The following is a 24,785-nucleotide window of genomic DNA, read 5'->3' on the forward strand; positions in this document are numbered from 1 at the left end:
TTATCCTAAAGAATGAGAGGTGTCACCTTTGAAGTCACAGATCTATTTTCTGTGTCTAAATACAGTAACTTTTCTTTTAGGCAGCCCAGCCGTAGTGGGCTGACCACACTCTTGTGCTTCTAAAGCTTCTCCATTATAGTACATCGCATACCAGAGGAGGGATGCATAGGGTTCGGTTTACCTAGACCCTAGTTCTGGAGCCACAGCCTTGTCTGTTACCAAAAAGTTTTTTTTGGAGCTAGGATTCTATCTTCAAATTAGTGTTGATATTATATTCTCTTCCACAATGCATATGTTTCAATATATAAATTATTTGCCAAATTACTGAACTTTTTTTGTTAAAATTTCCAAGTAAATAAGCCTTCCCCAGCCCACCACTACATGCCCCAGAAATAGGGCAATAACACAAGCATTGGTAGGGTTGTTTGTTTGTTTGTTTTTATATCATTATTATTGCTTTCTTTTGTTCCTGTTTTACAGATAAGAAACAGGTTTTTTAAGTGTGGGCACTTGCTCAAGTTTATTTTTTATTTTTTATTTTTATTTTATTTATTTATTCATGAGAGACAGAGAGAGAAAGGGAGAGAGGCAGAGACACAGGCAGAGGGAGAAGCAGGCTCCATGCAGGGAGCCCGACATGGGACTCAATCCCAGGGCTCCAGGATCATGCCCTGGGCTGAAGGCAGTGCTTAACCACTGAGCCACCCCAGCTGCCCTGCTCAAGCTTATAAACTATGAAGTGGCAAAGGTATTTTTAAGCCATGTGTTGTTGAGCTTCAAATCTATAATACAGAATCAAGCTGGGCATTGAGGAATCCTATCTTCAAGCGACACCTGGGTTGCTCAGTGGTTGGGCATCTCCCTTTGGCTCAGGTTGTGATCCCTGGGTCCTGGGATCGAGTCCCACATCAGGTTCCCTGCAAGGAGCCTGCTTCTCCCTCTGCCTATGTCTCTGCCTCCCTCTGTGTGTCTCTCATCAATAAAAATAAATAAATAAATAAATAAATAAATAAATAAATAAATAAATAAATAAATAAAATAAAAAGAATCCTATATTCAGAAGAAATAAGAAAATAGGTTTGAAAATATTCCACCAAGTTAGTAATTATGACTTATTCATGTGCAGTGCACTTAGTTTCCCGGATAGCTGGGAAACAATTAATTTGGGATAAGCATGTATGCTTTATGTAAGTATAGATACTGGTGGTAATGTTTCATCACCAGATACATTTTGGCAAACAAGAGTGGGGGGCTCATTTCTCTCAAAATCAGTATCTAGCAGATCCTAGATACTGAGTTGAATGAAGGGAGTGTTTGTCTTTTATGGACAAAGAAACAGAGTCTCAAGTTGAAATCTTCCTTGTATTTATGGCAGTTTGGCAGGCCTTGAGTATAACCAATCCATGGCCTGTGTATTAGTTCTGCCCTGAAAACCTTATTGCTTGTAAAGAAGATCTTTAAAAGCCTTAAGTGCCTGAGCTTCATCCCAAGGATCCAGAACCAATTCTCTCTTTCTTAGAAGGAAAAAGAACTAAAATGGTGGGAAATTCTTTGCAAGTCCTATTTTATTCTTAGATGTCCTCTCTCTTCTCCATGGCTGCTTCCTTTTTTCTTTTTTTTTTCTTTTTTCTTTTTCTAAAGATTCCATTTTTTTATTCATGAGAGACCCAGAGAGAGAGAAGCAGAGACACAGGCAGAGGGAACATGCAGGGAGCCCAACATGGGACTCAACCCCGGGACCCCAGGATCATGCCCTGGGCCAAAGGCAGGTGCTAAACCGCTGAGCCTCCCAGGGATCCCCTCCATGGCTGCTTTATTGGCACCTTCAGCCCTTGTGATTATGCATATTGGAAATAATAGTTATTATTATTAAAATAATTATTTTCCTTATTATTATCTCATAGTTGTATATCCATTTAGCAGACAACAGCAGCTAGCTCAAACTACTATGGTAAGATACAAAATTATGTTGCCTGCATCAGTTGGGAATTTCATGGAATTTGCTTCTATTTGACTATATTTCCAGATGGAACCATGTGCCTAAGTGTTTGTTTTAGGCCTCCAAGAAGTCATTCCTTTGCAATGATCTGTAGCCAGACTGCTGTCCCCTGGGACTAACCTGTGTGACTAATTTGAGTTGGAGTGCGATAAACTTTGTCACCACTTACGAAGAGGCTAAAAATACTTTCTTCTGGGTGTGTTTTTTTCCCCCCTCCATATTATCTAACAACACTCTTTGAGGGATAACTGAAAGGAGGTGGTGAAGATTAGAACTGGTTGGGAAAGTTCTGAATGTCCAAGCTTCATTTCGGAAGCTTCACACCTTAGAGCCCCAGGGAAGAGTTCTGACCCCAGGCTTTTACAGATTTTGTTGTAAAATGTGAGCCGCCTAGAACACTTTGTTGCTAATGGCTTTAGCAGAAGTGATTTTACAACTAAAGATGGCCATCAACCAGGCTTGTTTTAGTTCATTGTCCATATCTAAAAAATGATTGTTAATGTGACTTATTGCACCAGTAAAAAATTTCTAAGAATTGTTTCTTTTTAGGTTGCAGTTTTGTAATCAAAAAAGTAAATGGAGGGCTTCCCTACAAGGTGAAGTAGACAGACATGATTTGAAGATGAAGCATATGGTAGTTCCCCCTTATCTGGAGGGATATGTTCCAAGATCTCCAGTGAATGCCTAAAACCATGGATCATACTGAACCCTATAAGGGGTTCAGCCAACAACCGTGATTTGTTCTATACCTACATACCAATGATAAAGTGTAATTTATAAATGAGGTACAGTAAGAGATTAATAAGAACTAACAATAAGAATGATTATAACAATACACTGTAATCAAAGTTACATGAATGTGGTCTCTCTCACACACAAAACATCTTACTGTGTTGTATTCACTCTTCTTTTTCTCATGATGATGTGAGATGATAAAATGCCGTGTGATGAGATGAAGTGAGATGAATGACGTAGGCATGTGGCATAGAGTTAGGCTGGGGTCAGAAGGTGGATCGAGTGCTTTCCAGCCGTGGCTGAGAGTGGATTACAGAAACCAAGACTGGAAAGGGATTCTTGGCTTACCCTGTCCTGGACTCACTGAGAGACCTTGGGCAAGTCATAACCTTCCTGTCTTATGTTTCTTTAACTTTAAAATCAAAGGATTGGATCAGCTTTTTGATTTTGAGACCTCCCTCTTAAACCTTCCTCCCCAACAGCAGAGACTTTTTTCTAGTGAAATTCTATACAGGACCCCAGTATGTAAAACAGATACAAGTGGCGATGTTTTGTTAGTGGAGGGTTCAGGGAAAATCCTTCTCTGGCCTCAGCTCTGACCCCCGAGGCATTTCTACTTTATTTGATCTTTCTTTAAGAGCTCTTCCAGCTGTGGCATTCTATAATTCTAATTAATGTGAATTGAGCATTATTAATATCAGTGGGTCTGGTTTTTTTTTCCCTCCTCAGTACCCAAAGCAGGGGAAAAAATGGTCTTAAATTTCAGCATGATTTAAGTTAGTAGAAGATATAATTCATTGATATTAAAGATGAATACAAGTCTAAACATATGACTCTTACAAGTTATGGAAATTCACAATAGAAGGCCTCTTCCTTTGTCCCGGAATGCTTGGAGCAAGAATGCAGAGGAGCAGTAAGTGTGATAAACCTTCAACCAGTAGACCTCATTTGTATGTATTTCCCATGGAGTGCTAGTGTACAGCTCCTTTTTTTTTCTTCCTCTCCTTTCCAAGTCCCAGATGCCTGCATGGTTCAGAATTTGGGCCCCAGAAGGGCTTTCCCTGGTTCCCTATGTCTCTCTAACCAGAGCCACATCTGAAACACTCTGATTTCTACCTGTCATCTCCACCAAGACCTTACAGATTCAATACCAAACTGTTGTATAGGATTAAACTCTGAGCCTTCCAGGAAAAACTTCAGAAAGGGTTCCTCTGCTGTTGTTAATTGCAAAATAAACAGATCTCCCTCCCAGGGAGCAGAGTTTCCTTCTCCTTTGGTGGGCTTCCCCCTAGCAATGCAGAAGCTGCTGCAACCAGATTTACACGGACAATTCCAGACCAGTTTAGAGCCCCCACCTTCCCTTCCCTTTCTGTAGCATTTTGCCAACCCGTGTACCAATAGCTAATCATGCTGGCCTCTTCTGAGCTTGGTCTTCCCAGGGAGCAGTTTTTCCACCAACTGTTAGATCTGTAGCTCTGAGTCAGGATTTCTCCCCCAAAATAATAATAGCAAATACTGTTTAGCATTTTCTATCAGCCAAGCACTGTCCTAAGCACTTTAAGTGTGTTAACTCATGGGGGCTCTTTGAGAATGGTCAGACTGAGGCCCAAGTAGCAAGATAGGTGCAGAGTTTCCAGAATCCTTGGCCAGTTACAGCCAAATGACTTGTAGACAGGCAGGCTGGGCAGATCCCAAATGAGTGCCCTTCGGTGAAAATGTACAATTTTGAGAACCTGGATTTTTTTTTTTAAACAAATGAGCCACTTGAGTTGCTTATGTATGAAATGATTGCTTGGCAGGTGAAGTTATTATTCTGTTATGTTAAAAATTATTAACAAGGGCTTAATTTCATTCCAAACAGATTGTGTCAAGGCGACTGGGCGCTGCAGAAATACAGTGAAATATGAGATTCTTGAGCCTTTAGTAGAGGCTGAGCTAGAGACCCCAGTTAGTGCTACCCTTTCTAAACAGCCACGGCCATGAAACTTTCTTGACCTTTTCACCTTTAAACTTTGTTTGAACTTGGAAAGAAGACTTTTGAATTATATAAAAAAAAAAAAAAAAGAGAGAGAAGAAGAAGAAAAGAAAAAAAAAGAGGAGGAAGAAAGACAGGAGAAAAACGGTCAGGGGAGGCTGCGGAAGAGCTGTGGAGTCTGGGGGAGAGGGAGGGACTGATTATATGTTAGCCTAACAGCAATACTAGGAAAATAACCCTCCTCTTGTGTATGAGTTTCTGCTACTGGGAGCCACGGGGTAATCAGCTCACATGACATACCCAGAGGCTAATGCTAGCCTGTGCTGTTTTTGAACATATTCAAACAAAGGCTGATTATCCAAACAAGAATTTGGACTGCAGCAGTCGGACCAGTTAAATTATAGTTAGTAAAACTTGGCGCCTTATGAGCTTGGAATGTTACAATTGCAGCTGGATCTTCGTTTGTCGGGCAGCCTCATGAACAATAAAACCAGAGATTTGTATCTCCCCAGGACTCAGCTTAACTCCTTACACACAAAGAGAAAAGTGCCAACTCTCATGGCTTGGACTCGTGGCCAGTTATGTCTCCCATCCCGCCAGAGTTAATAGGCAGTGGCACTTTTGTGGTGTTCTGTAGGGAAGTGGTGAAGTGATGAAGGCACATTGCTCATTTTCTTAGATTTTATATTGAAGAGACAATAATTGTGATCTGTTTATTCCTTTAACCAACATCTATTAAGTGCTACTGTGGACAAAGACTTCTGCTAGATACTCTGTTTATACAGGCACTTCTCATTCCGTTTCACTTTGCTTTATTGCACTTTGCAGATACTGCGTTTTTTGTTTTTTGTTTTATTTACGGTTTTTTGTTTTTTGTTTTATTTACAAATTGAAAGTTTGTGGCAACCCTGCATCGAACAAGTCGGTTGGTGCCATTTTCCAACATCATTTGCTCACTTTGTGTCTGTGTCATATTTTGGTAATTATCACAGTATTTCAAGTTTTCATTATTATTACATTAGTTATGGTGATCTGTGATTGGTGACCAGGACTTGCTGAAAGTTCCGATGATGGTTAGCATTTTTTAGCAATAAAGTATTTTTAAACTAAGATATGTACAGTGGTTTCTTTTTATTTTTCTTTTTTTAAGATTTATTTATTCATGAGACACAGAGAGAGAGAGAGAGAGAGAGAGGCAGAGACACAGGCAGAGGAAGAAGCAGGCTCCATGCAGGGAGGCCTGATGTGGGACTCAATCCCCGGTCCCCAGGACCACACCCTGGGCCGAAGGCAGTTTAAACCACTGAGCCACTGAAGCCGCTGTCCGGTTTCTTTTTCTTTCTTTCTTTCTTTCTTTCTTTCTTTCTTTCTTTCTTTCTTTCTTTCTTTCTTTCTTTCTTTCTTTTTTTTTTTGATAAAATGCTAATGCATACTTAATCGGCTACAGTGTAGTGTAAACACCTCTTTTAAATGCACTGAGAAACCAAAAAAAAAAGTCATTTGACTCCCTTCATTGTGGTCTGGAACCAAACCTGTGATATCTCCAAGGTATGTTTGTGTATAGAAGGCTATCATAGATAGCATGAAACAGTCAGTTGTCAGAAGGTCACAAAGTATTATGAGTAATTTAGCTGGGGGTGAGGGGTGGAAAATGAAGCTTTTTGAAGAAGGTATCATTTGAAGTAACTTTGAGGGAAGGTAGGCTTGAATCTTTAAAGGTGATCCTCAAGGTGATTTTATGCAGAGCAACGGCACAAACAAAGGAGTCAAGGCAGGAGAGTTGGAGAGTAGATGTGAGAAGTCTGAAGGGGTAGATTGGGACTAACAGTAGACTGACGATGCCAGGGCTAAGAGGGTGGCCTTTATTTGGCACCTCAAAAAGCCAATAAAAGTTATGTTTCATTTTTACACAGCTGTCTCTACTGATAAGTTAACGTATAGTGAAAGTCTACCATCTGTCGGGACAGTGAGTCCTTATAATAATTCTCCTCAAGCCTGAGATTCAGAGAAACCCCAGAACTTTCCCAAGATCATACAGTCCATAAATGGCAGAGTCAAGATTCAAACCTAGGCTGAGTATAGACAACTGCCTCTCATCCCCACTGCCCAGCACTTACCCACTTTTCTGTTCTACTCTCTATGCCATTTTAATTTGCCAAATCTATGATCAGAATGCCAAATGGATTGGCATATTTATATATGGAATCAAGAAGCTTAATTCTAATGAATTATCACTGCCCTTGACTTGGATGGCTAGAGTGAAGCCAATTACTGGACATGGATGATCAGAGATCAGTTATACACTTAAAATGAACACTTTGAGTTGGTGGACGCATATGAGCTGTAATAAGTTCGTATGAACAAGAGTCTTTCTTCTTGACAAGTTCTTTCAAACAAGATAATCTGCTCTCCTAGTTACTTCTGATGGTGATTTTACAGTAGTGCAGAACTGACTTGGGCAGTTAAGGTCTTGTGCATTTATGACGTTGCCTTTTCTGAGAAACGCATTTGACACTATTAGAATATGGTTCCACACTTCCTGGTTTCCATAGGGCATCTTCACCATCTTCTTATCCTCCGCTGACCCTGCCACTGTCTTGTTTTCTTTCCTGTCCTCTTTGATATACTCTGTTATTGTAAGCCAGGCTTGTGGCTTCTGGGAGGGGTGATTGGCAGGGTCAGTCAGACATAAGCACTGGAACGTGTGTCCCAGAGGTGGAAGCCAGATTTCCTCTCAGGGCCCTGAGGCCAGCTCCGGTGATGGCTGCATGGCTAGAAATAGCAAAAATCAAAATGGATATTACAGATCGTCCAGGCAAACAAATAAGAAATCCAAATGCTTGGATGCTTCAGATTTTTAAATTTATTAGTGGATATTTTTAAAAATAAAAGCAATATAGCATATTTCTGTGGCATTTTTTCCTATGTATGGCAGATAGGTTGGGTCTACACTTCTTATGGGAAGATCAGGTACTGCTTTCTTGAGCTTCTTTTTGAAAAGCAAAAGCAAGAGTGAATAAAATAGCAGGTTACCATATTATAGGGAGGAATTAACGGACACCAACAATCCTTCTTGAGCTTGGCTTACAACAAATTCCCTCATCAGACATACCAGCTTGAACAGCATCACCATGAAGGACAGTTATGTGCTCAAGAAGAAAGCCATACAAATTAGGGCAGGGAAGGGGGTCATTTGTTTGCTTTGTTTTGTTTTTTAATTCACCGTGCCAGGCTCCTAACAGATAGCTCTGACACCTTGGAGAAAACTGTTGAAATTCCAGAGACAAGCTTTCTATGACTTAGGATGCTTTTGGTCATGACAGTAGCCTAATGATGAGCAATTCTTCCTTTCTAATGTTAATTATTTGCATTTTATCCGTGGCTCTGAAATTAATATAATAAGGGAACTTCATTTACTTTGGGTGATCATGTTTCAACGTGTTAATCTTTTAGGAGTAACAGAGGATAACTTGCTACTGTTAAGATCTAGATCATGCTAAAAGTATTAAACTTGGCTTTTGGAGATTAGGTTTTCCCTACTTAAAATTAAGGACTTAAAGATTTTAATCAAGATAATCTTAAAATGTCTTAAGGTGCAACTTATTCTGGAGGTGGTACCACTTGGCATAGTAAAGACCAAAGGAGAAATTGTGAGTTAATGTTTACTCTTTCATTACTATTTTAATCAAATGGCTTTACAACTTGACCTTTTAAATGTGAATATATTTTTTTAAAAGAACACTCAGGTATGTGAAACCATAGCTGTTGTGTTGGAAGTTTACAGGACTAAAAGTCTTACATTTGAGTATTAAATATGTATAAGATAATACTATGTTGATGGGGGGTTGTTACATTGTCCTGCTGACCAGTACTTTAGAGTAGGAAGCATGCCAACACCTTTGAGTGCCTGGGAAGTGTAACCATGCCATCTCAAAAATAATAATAATAATAATAATAATAATAATAATAATAATAATTTAAAAATAATAGTCATAAAAAATAAAATAATAGTCATAGCAGAAGCTACCATTTATTGAATATGGACTCCATGATTGTCACTTTATATACATAATTTCCTATCCTCAAAAATAATATTTTTATTTCACAAGTAAGAGAACTGACCTAAGAGAAGATAGCTGATAAGGACAGGGTTTGGACCTGGGTTTCTCCAACTCCAAAGTCCTTATTTTTCCTACTCTACCATGATATTAAAAAGTAATGAGTTGTAGCTGATGCTCATTAAAACTTAGCACACATACCCTAAGAAGTCTGAACCAACCTTATCTTATTGAGCAGACCAAATTTATTTACCCGCAGCAGGGAGCCGTAAGACTAAAGGGCTCATTTCTTTTCAACTAGCCTTAAACACACTGAAGTATATCTTAACTAAAACCTTCCCCCAAAAGAAGCAATCTAAAGAGGTAGAATGTTGTTTTTGATTTTGATGAATTCAAGGGCAAAAATAGGTTAGACATTTGATTAGTTTTCAAAATGCCACTCTTACTTGGGTATTTTCCTTCGGGCATGAGAGAATTCTTGCTATGAGAAACCGTCTGCTCTCTCCCCTCCCCTCTCACTCCCCATCTCTCACCCTTTAAAAGAATCCACCCCCAAATTACAATACAATGAGTCTTGCTTTGAGGGACCCTCCATACAGTAGACATGCTGAAGCAGTAGATTTGACATTCCAGGTTGGTCTGTCTGAAAAAGTGATTCCAAAAGCCAGTGAAGAATCTGTTATCATTACTGATTTATAGGAGCAAGTGGCAAAGCCAGCGAACCAGCGTGTGTGTGTGTGTGTGTGTGTGTGTGTGTGTGTGTGAAGAGCCAGCACCCAAATCCCCCCTTTGGCTCTGTTGTTCCCTACTTGTCATCTCGTGCCACAATTTAGAACACACACAACAACTCAGCCATCTCTTTATGCTAATAATGGAAGAGAAGAGAAAGTAAATAGGCCTGCTTTTTGCAAAAAGGTCTATCCCACTTTCTCTGAGCCGAAGTTGAGTACAAGGAATAGTGTTGATCGTAGTCCTCTAAGATTATTGTCTCTCTCACTGCATTCACAAACTAATCCCAATTTCTTCCAACAGACTCATGAGAAATTCACTTATAATCTCATATAATGGGTGCATACTGTTCCGTCATTTGATATGTCAAGATTTGTTTTGTCAGTTTTTTGGAAGGTCGTGTCTTTAAAAGACACAGAAGTAAGTTTTCAATAGGTTAAAAAAAAACAGCAACAACCAATAAGGAAAGTCCATTCAGTCTATGGAAATATTACAAGCAAAGACATGAGTTGGAAACAGGGTGACTAGAAGTTGGCAAAAATATATGTCATAAAAGAATAACGGGCGCCTGCGTGGCTCAGGCGGTCGAGCCTCTGTCTTCAGCTCAGTTTATAACCCCAAGGTCCTGGGATTGAGCTCCACATCAGGCTCCCTGCTCAGCAGAGAGTCTGCTTCTCCCTCTCCCTCTGCCTGTCACACTGCCTGCTTATGCTCTTTCTCTGTCAAATAAATAAATAAATAAATAAATAAATTCTTTAAAAAAAGAATAACAATAGGTAAAATTCAGAGGGTATTCTTACTCTTTAGGCAATATTTAAGCAAATTATTGATCTGTATACAAGTGTTTCTTTTAAAGGTGGAAGAGTTGTCAATCTACTGTCAATCAGTTTTTCTCTCTGGTAGAAAATTTGTATGTACAAATCAAAGTTATAGAAAGTACTTCTTGGCCTGCTGTTCAGTGGTTTCAGATGGTAGGCTTTAATGTAACAATATGAGATGTTGGACTGTCATAAAAAAGCAATTCCTAAATTTAGTACTTCTTTTTAATGGTAGTGAGGTCTCATTGAAAGAAGAAGCAACAAGAGATTATTAGGTACCACTTACTGCCTAGTACAAAGTCATGAGTGTTATGGAGCTGATGGGGCAGGTCGTTAGGGCCTAGAGACTTGATATAATGTTAAACCTGGAAGGCCTTCTCCTCCGACCTGTGAAAAAAAACGTGAAGTTCTGAGGGTTCAGGTGAGCTACCCAAGGTTGCACAGTGCCAGAGAGAGCTGATATTTAGATTACCGGCCTTCTCACACCCATAGTTCACCTGACCAGGGATTCTTACCCTGTTGTTGGAGAGCCCTCTACCTAACATGACCCCAGACTTGAAACTAAGGTGGCCTTCTGGAGATGGTTGAGTCAGAATAGGTTAAAAGAGATTGAAATTAGTCCCTGAGTCTCTCCCTCCACTTCCAAAACTATTCAAAAGATATTCTAGGAGCCCCCAGTGGTCAAAGGATAGGCTAGAGGTAACATATCCAGTAACACATGGGCCTGGCTTACCTGGCATGGCCTCATTCATTGGAGCCTGTGTACCTGAATTATACCAATTGTTTCAGGTCAGCTCTCTTAGTTCGTAAGAGAATTTCCTTTTCCTCTTTGAAATGCAAGTCATGCTTTCATTTTAATATAATATCAACCATTCAGCCTTGACATGATTTAAAATGAATGCGGCCAGTTTTGCTTTTGAGTGTATGTGTGTAGAATAACCTAACTGACAAGCAGTCATGAAGTTCTCTGTGAGCCTGATGTTATCCCATCATTTGGAGACCCATTTTGGTTAATTTGTTTTTTCATTGAGTTCCTGGTGGGAAAAATGCATTACTTGGGTACTGAAATTAACTTGATTGAAATATCTTAGACTTTGTCATTTTCCAGTGGCTCAAAAGGTTATTTCCCAAGTGTTTAATTTTTTAAGTACAGTGTATATTAATTTAACTGCTACTTTCTGACATTCGTCATTCCATGAGAAATTATCACAACTGCATGCATTGAACAGATTTTTATTTACATTCCAGATTCTCATTCAATGTAGAGGTATTTAACTTTGAAGATATCACACAGATTTGATAAAGATGAGGTTCTTAAAAACTTGCACCATTTATTGATTTGCTAAATATAATTTTCACATTTTCTTTATGGTAGTCTATAATATATCTTTCAGAAGGAAACACTTAAAGACTAATGCAATCTACAGGAACTGTTCAATCAGAAATAATGAGTGGAGAGGTCACTTGTCAAGAACATATTGTTTGAAATACTTACATTTAAGGGTTTCCAGTCTTTGAGGTAAAAAGTTCTGCCATGAAAAAATATCAATTGCATTGGGCTTCTGAATTCTGTACAACATGTCACAATTTTTGCTCCTGGGCTAAAGATAGAAAGTAAAATAAAATGTTCTTTGTCCATTTAGTTATCCTTGACTCCATGAAATTCTCCAAAGTAATTACTGGTGACCACAATACCACCTACTAGCAAGAGCAGCATTGACCCTGTGCCAGCTGCCTTATTGCTGACCACAGATGCTCTTGACTAGAGCAGATGTTTCTTCTTTTGCCTTGCCAGTAAAATTTTATTGAACAGTTTTTGCAAATATAGAGCCGTATACTCTGCCTGACGAGTGGCCAGAGATCTTAGCCACCTTGGGTAATAAGGTTAGATTTCTTCTCTCTACCACGAGGCCCCCACTTCTGGGTTCCATGTATCTTACCTCCCAGGCCTTAGGACTTGTAAACTCTGGCAGTCCCCTTAAGTTTGCTTCCCTACCCACCCATAATTTAAAATAATAATAATAATGTTGGAAGAGCAACCACACTTGTGGTTGCAACTTGCTGCTTTAAAAGGCTGTCACATTGGAACTTTGCTCCTACCAGTTGCGCGTTTGCAAAAAGGAGTTAGGGTACTTTGTTGGGATATTTTGTTAGGATGCTTTTCTGAAATTTTCCACATCTCTTTGGTTTGGATGTTGACTTGGAAATCTCTTTTGAATTAGCTTCTTTTGGAGAGCTTTTTGCCTTTCTGAGCACTTCTTGAATCCTTCCCCATGAATACAGCCAAGGGAACTTCTTCTGATCCCATCTCTTCATACCTATCATGGATGGTGCCTATTTGAGCCCAAAAATTGAAGCACTTCAGGCCTGGTTTTGCTTTTGAGTTGGATTGGATGATTTAATACAATTTTTCTCTATGTTGTACAGAAGTAAAGGAATAGATTTTCCTTTTTTTTCGAAAGATTTTATCCATTTAGTCATGAGAGACACAGAAAGATAGAGAGGCAGAGACACAGGCAGAAGGAAAAGCAGGCCCCTTGCAAGGAGCCCGATGCGGGGCGTGATCCCAGATCCTGGGATCAGGACATGAGCCGAAGGCAGATGCTCAACTGCTGAGACATCCAGGCATCCCAGGAATAGATTTTCAAGTTATGGCTGATACTACTGTTCTGTTTTGTTTGTTTGTTGTTGTTTTTTTAATGGAAATTTAAAGAACCACTCCATTCAATGATTGCAGCCTATCCCACCAGGACCTTCCAAAGAAATCAACAAAGATAATGGCATGAATTCCCACAGAGCCTTGGGCCTAGGGAGAACAGGTAAGATAGAAAATCAGAGGGCAAAGGCCATATGGTGAGAATTCGCCCACTTTGTGTGTCCTCAGCAGGGAAGAAGTAGCAGTGACCTGAGTCCCTCAGCTGTCATACCAGGAGCAACACATGGAAATGTATCTAGCCAATTTTGTGGCAGATGATCAATTCTGATAGCCTGATTTTAAGGCCTTTAATGCATATGATACCAGGACTTCATTGAGTATTGTATTTAGTCCATATTAGGATACATAGGACAAGGTGAGTGATGACTTTCGATCTATAGGTCAAGAAGTTTGAGGCAGTATATTCACTTTTAATATTTCAAACCACTTGGAATAGTTTGAAGTAGTAGTATACTCTCAAATACCTGTGGCATAAAATTTCATTCTTCTCTGATCTTAAAGAGGAGAACTTGTTTAAATTCATGCATGTTCTTTTCCTATTTTTTAGGCTACTCCTGCAAAAATTCATTTTTTTAAAAGATTTTATTTATTTATTCATGAGAGACACGGCGGGGGGGTGGGGCGGTGGTGCAGAGATACAGGCAGAGGGAGAAGCAGGCTCCATGCAGGGAGCCTGACGTGGGACTCGATCCTGGGTCTCCAGGATCACACCCTGGGCTGAAGTCAGCACTAAACCACTGAGCCACCCAGGCTGCCCAAAATTCATTTTTATTTTTATTTTCATTTTCAGATTTTTATTTAAATTCTAGTTAGTGAACATACAGTGCATTGATTTCAAGAGTAGAATTTAGTGATTCATCACTTACATAGAATACCCAGTGCTCATTACAAAAAGTGCCCTCCTTAATACCCATCACCTATCTGTCCCATCCCCTGCCCACCTCCCTTCCATCAACCCTCAGTTTTTCTCTATCGTTAAGAATCTCCTATGGTTTGTTTCCCCCTCTCTCTCAAAAAATTTGTATTTAAAATAAGAACCTTGAGAGCATTATCAGTACCACTAGACTGGGTATTTGGCTCAGGACCGGGGCTTTAATTTTTTGTCTTTCTTTCTTTTTTTTTTTTTTTTTAAATGTTCCCAGGGCAGAGCACTCCTTAAACTAGGATGAGAAAAGCTAATTTTAATCCTCCAAAGGCTTATTTTCTAGCACAAAAGGTCATGAAACACCCAAGAAGTGTATTGCTGAAATCTCAAGGACATCTGAGCAGCAGAGAGGGACTCTCATATCCCAACATAGAATTGTGTCCCTGGCCAAAGAAACCGTTTGTTGTAGGAGCACTGATTAATACAAAAGCTACCGAATGACAAGCCTTTCCCTTAACATAAGAGAAAACTCTCTCATGTTGCTTCAGTTGTCTCAGAAGATAATTCTTTAAGAGGTGGCTTTAAAATAGTGGTAAAAGGAGTTATTTTCAGGGGTATTTCGCTATTCTCTGCCTGATATTTTTGTAATTACCACTCCTTAATCTGTGATCTATTGAAAGTGAGACAGACTTGCTATATCTAGCCGATAGACCCACAGAAGACAACAATGTCATGACCCAACTTTTTAAAGCTTTCTTTTCAGCTGATTTCTTAGGGTGCTCAAATGTCACCTGCCCCAAATATTAAGGATCAGAAATCAAGTTGAATCAGTGATTTGAAGAGGATCCAAAAACAAAGTACTAAATAATAGCAACCATTGTAGAACTAGAGGTTACGGAAGGCCTTATTTTTCTATATGAAAGGTCTTTTCTGTGTGTTTGGGGTGTTTTAGAAAGTTCATACCCTGGGCCCAGTAGAGAGCTTTGCCTCATGGTCGTCTGAATGTAGTAAGATGACTTCAGTGTCCCTAGTTCATTTCTCCTTCTCGGCACATATATGAAGTAAAAAAATTACCAAAAAAAAAAAAAAAAAAAATTACCAAAAGCAGAGGAGGGAAGAAAACCCAACTTAAAATACAAGTTTTGATAACTTTAAAGTTGAGAAGGAGATGTGTGAACAGCTACTCCTTCCCATAGTGTAAATTCTGATGCATTTTGGAAATAGGGCCCGCTAAGCCATTGGGAGAATTCTCAATATATCGTGTAAGTTTTGATGGGAAGGGGGCTGAGAAGAAGGCTTGTTTTTCATAAAAATTGCTTCAGAAACCAAGGTTATAACCAAGCGCCACTGTGTGCTGTATCAGGCCATAATAGCCAGTGAGTCATGAAGGCATTAGTGAAGCACTGGAGACACCATACGAAACACTGAGTTAATGTTTGAGATAAGGAAGATAACTATCTCTGAAAAGGAACTGGAATTAAAGGGCACAAGCTCTCCTTTTCTGACAACTAAATGGAATCACTCATAGTGATGCTTCCTTTACCTACTGATGGGTGTCCTGTAGATGATGGAGCACCAGGTCAGAGAGCGAGAGACCAGGCTCCTAAGCTCACCTAAGCTGTGAAACCTTGGCCAAGTTACTGCCCCTTTCAACTTCTGTTTCCTCACCTGAAAATGAGTGATGGACCACATCATCTCTGTGGGCCCTTCTGGCCTGGGGAATCTATGATATTTTGGGTTTTTTTTTTTTTTTTTGAACATTCTCCTACATTGAATGATTTACCTGAGAAGGTTTTATCATTTGTGGCTTAGTGTTTGACTACTCAAGGATGCCAGTGCCCAATGCTCCTATTTCCTCCCAGCCAGGAATTCAGATCACCAGACACCCTCATCCTTTGCCCCTGCCTCTAAAGACTCTTAACTCGAAAGGTCACTTCATTTCCTGTAAGTCTGTGATTCAGCCTTATATCATTGAAGCTGGGTACTACTTGCCCAGCTGGAAGGTGAGCCGAGGAGGCCTCAGCCCCTGCAGACTGTCAGGGACCTGGCTGTTCAGGGGGTTGTTGGCCTAGTGACAGGCTCCAGGAGAGTCCAGTCCCTCTGGTAACTTTGGCCTGATGCTAATAGATTTTAGATTCCTCGCTGAAAAGAAGACTGGATCCTGGTGTGTCCGAGAGTCTGCCCTTGAAACCTCTGGGTTGATGACTGATATGTTAGTCCCTTGGGACAAAGCTGTACAGTTGAGAAAAGTAGCAGAGCATCAGATCTCTGTAGGTCATCTGGCCCCTATAAAAAAGCCATAGCAAGTGGGAAAAGGCTAGACTGCTAGGTTCCCAGCTATACTGGATTATTAGACAAAGCCACCCACTCCATCTTTGTTTATAGAACTCATTTTCAGGAACAAGTGTTTTATAGTGAGGTGGAGGTTGTTAAGAAGCTATTTATAATGAAGATCTCAAATATGTGAGTCCTATATCAAGCTGGATCTAAAGGAACTTTGCATGGGTGGCAGTTTAGGAGGAAAGGATAAGGAAAAAAACTAATAAAAATAGCTGAGATCACTCAACAGTTATCAAGAAACAGATACTACAGTTTTATAACACTAAGTACTAAAAGTATATGCACTCTTAAAAGGCAATTAAAACGTATGCTCTGAAACTATAAAACATTTTCTTTTCATCTGCAACATAGAGGGCAGATTACAACGCATTAATAACGTTTTGTTTAGAGTTCAGTTTCTGATGGTTTCCAAATGTAGTCTGTGTAGATTAACCAGAAGGAGTCCAGTTCCCTTTTTTAAGAGCGCTTGTAAAGGAAAGCAATGTGGTAAGATTGTTATGAAAAGAGAGTGTATTTAGGAAATAGCACTTAGCGGGGTCTCTCTGAATGGCTGCCAGGTCAGGAAGCTGAAGTGCAAGGCTTGGCCCTCATTCAGCCGCCCCCCCGACCCCCCCAGTTCCAGCTCCTTGACCACACAGTACGTCAGGAACATGTCACAGGCCGGCCAGGAAGGCTCAGCCCCGCCCATGGGCCAGCTTGGCACGGCTGCTTTCACATAACCCAGGGCTCCAGAGGGGCCGGAGGCAGGCATTCCAGGGCCACGGGAACATGCAATTTTTTAAAATAGAAATGAAGAACTGGAAAAAAAAAAAAAAAAGCCTGGGAATCAAACAGTTGCTGAGTCCTTATGGAACATGGTCTCTCATGGAGAATGTCAAAGCTGAAAAGGACCTCAAAGGTTATCTCCTCCTCTGGCATCATCTGATAGATGAAGAAATGGACCCGCCTCGGCAGTGGTGCAGAGCCCATGGCCGAGTCTGTCTCTTGGCTCACAGTCAGCTGCTGTACTATTTGGGAGCCCTGTGGACACCCTCCTCCGTGGACTTTGGCTGTCCAGTGATTCATTGCTCTACCATTAGCTCTTAAGGCCTGCCCAACTGCTCTGTGTCTCAGCCTCAGTTTATCTGCAAAATGGAGATAATATCAATGTTAAGTTCCTGTAGGGTTATTGGAAGGCCTGACTGAGTAAATATGTGTAACATGGTGCCTGGGCCTGGAGAAGGAAGGGCTCAGTGATGTTAGCTAGTATCATCTTTCATAATGGCGTACATTGACATTATCACTATCATGTACATTTTCATTATTATGACTGCTGTGGTTTCAACAGTTGCAGTGTCCTCATCACACTCTGGAATTGGAGTTTGGAGGAGGGGACATCAGCTCCATCACTTGTAGCCTGTCACACCCAGGATGGAAGGGCAAAGTAAAGGGGATGATGAGTGATGGATACCTCTGGGCCAGTGCTTCATATAGGCCCATCCTCATGTTCTACTCACCTGCAGGGCAGACGTTTAGAAGTGTTTTTGTTGTTGTTTGTTTTTGTTGGGGCGGGGGGGGGGGGAGGGGAGGCTGGCTCTTCTAACTTTGTCATGTAATTTTAGTCAGAAGGGACTTTAGATATGAGTAATTATATATTCTAGTGCAGTCTCCTCTGTTTACATGTGGGAAAACTGAAGCTCAGAAAGATACAGTGATTTCTTTTTTACCCTAACTTCACAATTGACCAGAACTCTCATCCTATTTATATATAAAAGGAAAACTGGAGAAGAGCCTTAGGATAATACTCACAGGACCTAAATCCTTTGGCCTTTCTTCTACATCAGGCCCACTGCCACCTTATTTAAAACCCCAGTTGTGACCGTATATTCCTCAATCAGCATGGAGACAACCCCAAGATCCAGACCCTTCCTTAGGTATTATTAGAAAACAGTTCCTATACATGTTAAGTGGATGTTTGTTTTCCATTCCAAACCTTGAAGAGATTTAACCCTGTTGGTCCATTACTGCCTTACTCATAGTAAGGACACTCATAGTGTCCTCTGTGAGCAGCAGAGGCCTCACATAGTACTATTCAAAAGACTTACTTTCAGATTGCTTTAAAAACCATGACAAGTGCATTTCTTCACTTAATATAAGGCTTGCTGGTTTAGAAAGTAAAATTACTTTCTTAGTTTATTCCTCAATTGTCTTTTCCTTGAGCTTTTATCTCTCCGTTGCCCTAGGTTTTCCTGTTTTTCTAAAATGTTTCATCAAGTATTTGGTAAGATTAGAAAATAAGTCTGGTATTAGGTTGCTGGAAAGGTCTTGCATACTTACCAACAACAGTGCTGTAACACCACTGGTGATTTTCTACCTAGAAAAATCAACCATAAATTCATCCCAGTCTTCAATTAGAATATTTTAGCTTTTCCTTTTTAAGATTTAAGATTTCTGGTATTGCCTGCTTACACTGAAACAGCCCTGTGTGTTATCCCCCTTTCTCTTTTTAGTACCTTCCTCTTTGGGCCTCTGTTTGGCTTCATTAATCTAAATTTGTTCTGAAGGCACTAGAGGAGGTTTTCAAAGAGCTGTAATTGTCACAGAAAGTGCACAATGACTTATTGAAGTTTCAGATTTTGTTCTGTTCGAAGCCACCGGAGATTGGAACAGATTCTCCATCCTCATCTCTACCCCAGAGTTGGATGAAAATACCAAAGTTTTCCTTTCCCTGGTGCTTGTCAGAAATACCCTTCCCAGCTAATCACATTTCTGATTTTCCAAAGAATAAAAACAAAGCCCAAGAGGTAACTATTCATCTCAGGGTCGTCTGATAAGGTAAGAAGAGAGCTTAGATGATTGCACACAAGTTTCTTTCCCTCATAACTGCCTCCATGATATACTTTCTTTCGTTTTCCACATTTTGCTTTGCTAAATTCCTTGTTAGTTTGACAATGTCTAGAAAGCATCATGGGAAACCAGTGGTGACAACCAATGGGCAGACACTGGTGAATGTCATCAGTACCCATAAGTCTTCATACCCTTCTGGAACTACAATGGACACATCCTTGCACCCTGTGGTCTTGGTGTGAGTCCTGAAATTAGAAGAGATTTGGCTGTGTATGTCTATCTCAGTAGTTGGCTTAAGTGTGGTGTATGTTTTGAGTGAAGTTTTTTTCATCAGAGTACTCATTCTCTGAAATACTTTTATAAACATTTTTTGCTCAATTATGCTGTGTGTAGGGTTTAGGGAATAATGGTTTCCTGATAGAGCTCCTCATGTGGAGAACCTTACCACAGATTTGTTTTCCCTGGACTATGTTTTTGTAGTAAGCTCCTGGCAATTGTTTAGATGTTCAGTAAGTAACACCTAATAAATTACTAAGTGGATGGGGTTTGACTCTAAGGGAGTTTGAGGCATTAAAGGTTTTCTTGCCAACTCTATGCAATTTTGCTTCTAGACTCTGGGGATAGGAGATGCCACGCCATCCTTTTTCCCCTAAAAAGTGAGTCATCAAACTGAGAGATTATTTTCTGAAACTCCAAGTCACAAGTATATCATATTTATTTTCCAACTTTGATCTTTACTTTTTGCAGTTAGTAAATGATTTCTATCTCCTGCCAGCCTCTATTGGTAGTCATAGGATAAGGGAGCCAATGGATCATTGTATAGTTGAGGCTTCCTTTTTAACATGAAAGTACCATATTTCAAAGTGCCTTCAAAGTGACCCTGAGTTGGACCAGACTACATGGCGTCATCAGTCTTATATCTTCAAATCAAGAGGTAGTTTCTTTTTTGTTGATTTTTAAAAATGTAATGACTTTGCCTATGAAGTGCTGTGTAACCAAAGTTGATGTCCACTTCTTGCCTTTTAAACCATTGAGTCTTGGGGCCAAAGGGGATAAGTAGGATATACCAGTGAACGAGAGACAGAGCTACCCAAAAATAACCATTTCAGAAGGGACATAAGGATTTTAAGATTGTTTGTATCTCATGGCACAAGAAACCAAAATAAGTTACTCAGCCTCAACCTCAATGGGATGGACTGAGAAACCTGAATGGACCTTATTATTGCACATAAGTATGTCTCTGAGCCTTCCTGGGGGTAGACTCAAGTTTAAGATATTTTCTCTACCAAATGAAAAATTTGGGATTTTTTAAAAATTTAAAGTATGCTTTATACTTGTAGAGCATTTCCACCCACATTTTATCTTTTTGAAAACAAACCTGTGGGTAGGTGTTGTCATCGCCATCTTACCGATGAAGGTCAGCAAAAGAAATTCCTCTAAGATCACATTGCTGACAAAGGGCAGAACTCTGGCATTCAACCCATGTCCTCAGTCATTCCTTCAAGAATACTTTTTACCAAGTCACCTTCCTTTGAATGAAATACTTCAGTGGCCCCAGGAGAGTCTTTATCCCAAGATAACAAATATTTTGGCCATGTCAAAATATTTTCCTCCCCAAAGACTTTAACAAAGTGTTGCCACCTTCAAATAAGAGAAATCCAAATTCATTAATTTCTTGTTTAATGCTCTGGGAGAAACATGACATGGAACATAGGAGCAATCAAATAATTTAAAACATGATTCTGTTCTGTAATAAATAATAAATAAATGTAATAAATGTAATAAATAAATAAATGCTTTCTTCTTCTAATCAGTTTCCATGAACTGACCCAGCGCAGTGCCTGGCATACATAATAATAAGCTGAAGGCAGTTTATTCCCATTTTCATTTTGGTTCAAACCGACCTTTTTTGTTACCTACCACTCCTTCCTTAGGCAAACCCTTTGCTTGTGTCAGATTTAATTATTTATCATCTCTGGAGCATGCCTTCTGTCTTCCCACTTTCATATTTTTGTATACACCGTCCCCTTCCTCTGAGCAATCCTTCTGTCATCACTGTCCCTTCATATACTTCTCTTTAGCCACCTAGAATTCTGGCTCATCCTTCCTGGTTTAGATCAAATACGACTCCTCCTTCTAGCCTTTCCTGATCATTCTAGTCAGAATCTAGTCAGAGATTCAGAGAGTTCTGAATGTCCGTCCATGCCTTTAATAATCACTGTTCTCATGTGGCACTCATCATGTTTTGCCTCATGCTGCCTTTATAAACCTTGAGTATCTTTTGCTCAGACTTCAAACTCATTGTGGAAAGGAGTTATAACTTCTTGCCTCCAGATAGCCAATATAATACATAGCATGATTCCCAAGAGGTCGTGTGGTATGGTCAAAAGAACACAAATTTTAGGGGTGCCTGGGTGGTGCAGTTGGATAGGTGTCTGATTCTTGGCCTTGGTCAAGGTCGTGACCTCAGGTTCATAAGATCAGCCCCATGTTGGGCTCCACACTCAGCATGGAGTCTGCTTGGATTCTTGCTCCCTCTCCCAATGTCCCTTCACCTACCTCTCTCTCAAATAAATAAATAAATCTTTAAAAAAAAACCCACAAATTTTAGCGGAAGGCTTATCTGGGTTTGAATGCTGGGTCTGCTATTTCCTTACTGGCTGCTGACCTTAGACAAATTACTTCACCAACTGAACCTCTGTAGAATGCAGGTAATCATGCTTTGTTCATGGTACCATTGGATGAATTAAATGAAGTAACATTTAGAGTGCCTGCACCAAATAGACACTTAATAAATGTTAGCTTCTTCCCCTTGATCACAATAAAAAATGGATTAAGTAAGTAGGATGATGCTCACTCATGCCATGATTTTCTAAACAAGGAATTTATTGGTAATAATTTTAATAGATTCATCTAATATAACAGAGACTAGTATACACTCTATGGCTTATTTGGGAAGCCAGGTGTTGCTCGATAAAAGAATCACAGAACATGAGCTAAATATTGACAACTGACTCTTCCATCCCATTCCAGCATATGGATTTGTATTTGTAATTCCCCCTAGATAAGATTTTACCATACCTCTTAATTTTATTAATCCATTCTAAACTGACAGATGTTCTGGTGAGCCTTGAGCTCTTGGGGATTCTTATTTCATTTCTGATTAAAAGATGAGTTTCCTTCTTAAACCCAAGGGTCTAAATATACACTGCGTTTCTCTCCTAAACAGCTTATTTAAATATCAGGACTAAATTTGTTATTTTATATTGGATACTAAAGGAGCTTTCTATTATCTGAGCCCCTTCTAAAATATTTCCTTCTAGTAGACAAAAGAGTGGCATTAGTGGTAGTACCTGCTACTGTGTAGTTGCTTAGTAAATAGTAGTATAATCTTTACTTTTTATTTACCTTTTTATTTTGGAAGAGACTGAGAGTAGTGAGTATAACTAATCTGTGTTGATCTCTCTTTCCAAGGGCACATAGAATTTGAGAACACTGAAATTCAGCCAGTTTATGACCTAGAGTTACAGTCAGTGTTCTAGTATGGTTTGTGCTTTGTTCTTATTAGAGTCCAGCTCTGACTTTAATAGCACAGAAATTGTCAGCTCCTATCCATAGGGGTCAAGGACAACAGATCACCTGTTTAACACTGGAGAAGCTGAGGGTGCCTAAGTCTGGTCCATTCTTAGGTTACTGGCTATTCTGTGAACTGCTACTCCAGAAAGCAGGCTGGTCAGTATAAGAGTTTTAATGAAGCCATTTAAATTTTCCACTCATGGGAGCTGGTTTTCTTGTTTTTGTTTTTTCTCCCTTTCATCAGCCTACCTCCAAGAAGAGGCTCATATTCTTTCTGAGGGAACTAGCCTTAAAATGGGCAGTTGTCCATCATGACTGGCCTAGGACAATCATATTGGAGATCTCCCTAGACACCAGACACTTGCTATCACTTCTCCTGTTGGCTGATCCTCCTAGTGCTTTTAAGGGCACCTGAGGTCATCTTTTTCCCTAGAGGGTGTCCTCTGCGGCATCTTTACTGAATTCAACTATGGGTTTGCTTTCTTTCACTTTGGACTGGCAATCACTACTATCCATTGAACTGCTGCGTTAGCACGGTGCAAGTCGCTTGACATAGGTTGTCACTAATCCTCTCAATAACCCTTTAAGGTAGGTATTATTATACCCATTTTACAGATAAATATGGGAGATATTAAGCAACTTGCCCAAGTTACTACTGTACATCAAAGCCAAGACTTAACTTCAAAGCTCTATCTTTCCACTCTGTTTATAGTAAGCTCAGAATGCCCCCAAAACTCTCAAATCCCTGTGGTATTTCACACTAACAGTACCAGAAATTCCCAGGACATTAATGAAGTGATCAGAGTTGAATGTGTAGAGGCATTAGCCTATTTGAAAACAGTAGATTTCCACAGTTTTACAAGAAAACCCAAAGAAGCCCAAGTACGTTAGACAAATTGGAATTGAAAAGCTAAAGTAAAAAAAATATTCATTTTAAGGTCATCTGTGTATACTGACACGAAGTCTATGGAAAATGAGGGAGCCAGCGTCATGTTTCTGAAATATGCAATTTTACAATGGGAACGTGTTATAAAATGCCCTGCCACTGTTGTTTGCCTTGGGATTTAGGGTGAGAGACATGAAGGCTGACAACTCTCTTCCTGTTGTAGGTCAGAGCTTCAAGGAACTCTGTAATCTTCCCACCAGCTTTACTCTCTCCTGGAACTCACGGGTAAAATTAGATGCTGGCTGGACTTCAGTAGTTGAGTTTGAAAGCTTTCAGAGGCCAAGGCAGACAACTGCAGCAGACTGCTTTCTCACAGTGCCACTTCGAGAGACACTTTGTGCAGACTAGCGTAGTTTGGTAAACTGACCAGGGTCTGACAATTCTGCCATATAACACCATTAATAACAGTGCCCGTAGGAACGCGAGAAAATGATCTCTGGGTGGTTAATCTCCTTGGAAACAGGACAAGGCTTTATCTTCCTTTTACCAAGATGCTGCATTTGCCTCTGGATGTTGCTCTGCTGCATTGTGTACTGTTAAGTTAAACAGCAACAACAAACCTCTCTTTGAGGATTTAGACACTCTCAAGTTAGGGTTCTTTTGTTATACACATTCCAACTGACTCTAGGAGGCAAACGTGGTGAAAAGGGTGTGGGAAGACATCACTTAGAGAATGAGAGCTCTCCCAAACCAGCATCGAACACATTTATCTAATTTGACACATTTTGCCTGGAAGTCATAGAAAGAGACTGTGGTGCCCCCGTCAGAATATAAAGAGCCAGAGACTAAAACCAGACTAAAAAGAGCCAACCCATTAGGGAAGTACCTCCCTGGGGAGCGGGTGGGCAGGGAAAGGAGGTTACATGGCAGTTATTAAACACTGAATTAAGAATATGTTCAGAGAGGCTGCTACCCAGGAAAAATCCTCCTTCCCGTACTTAACAGGGCAGGGGACAGTTAAGGAAAAGGAGTTCTGCTTATTCTCTGCTGCAGGATGCTACCCCCTGACCCTTTATAAGTCAGCCTTGCTTGATTACTTCTTTTAATTCAAGACTCAGAACAGCTTGTAAAGTTTGTTTTTTTTTTTTTTATCATTCCTTTCCAGATTGTGTGGGCCACACTGTAGCATGCGCTTTCCTTTTGTCCACATCTGTTTTCCAACCTCATTACTCTTCTGTTATTACATTCATTAAAAAAAAAAG

At 40.0% G+C, this 24,785-nt stretch overlaps 1 protein-coding gene and 1 long non-coding RNA gene across 12 annotated transcripts in view; one reads left to right on the forward strand and one right to left on the reverse strand.

The window, feature by feature from the left end:
* The window catches only part of BCAS3 (BCAS3 microtubule associated cell migration factor), a 592,168-nt gene that overhangs the window by 454,084 nt on the left and 113,299 nt on the right, over positions 1-24,785 (forward strand). The window lies entirely within an intron of this gene.
* Positions 14,306-22,536, reverse strand: LOC140606363 (uncharacterized). Of its 2 annotated transcripts, XR_012008695.1 has the most exons (3): positions 22,470-22,535; positions 18,552-18,588; positions 14,306-17,359 (listed from the first exon to the last, which is right to left on the reverse strand). It is a non-coding gene; the product is annotated as an uncharacterized lncRNA (long non-coding RNA). The 2 variants fall into 2 exon arrangements; XR_012008694.1 differs by lacking the exon at positions 18,552-18,588 and having other exon boundaries at positions 22,470-22,536.

The sequence above is a fragment of the Canis lupus genome, chromosome 16 (genome assembly GCF_048164855.1).
Source record: "Canis lupus baileyi chromosome 16, mCanLup2.hap1, whole genome shotgun sequence".
NCBI lineage: Eukaryota > Metazoa > Chordata > Mammalia > Carnivora > Canidae > Canis > Canis lupus.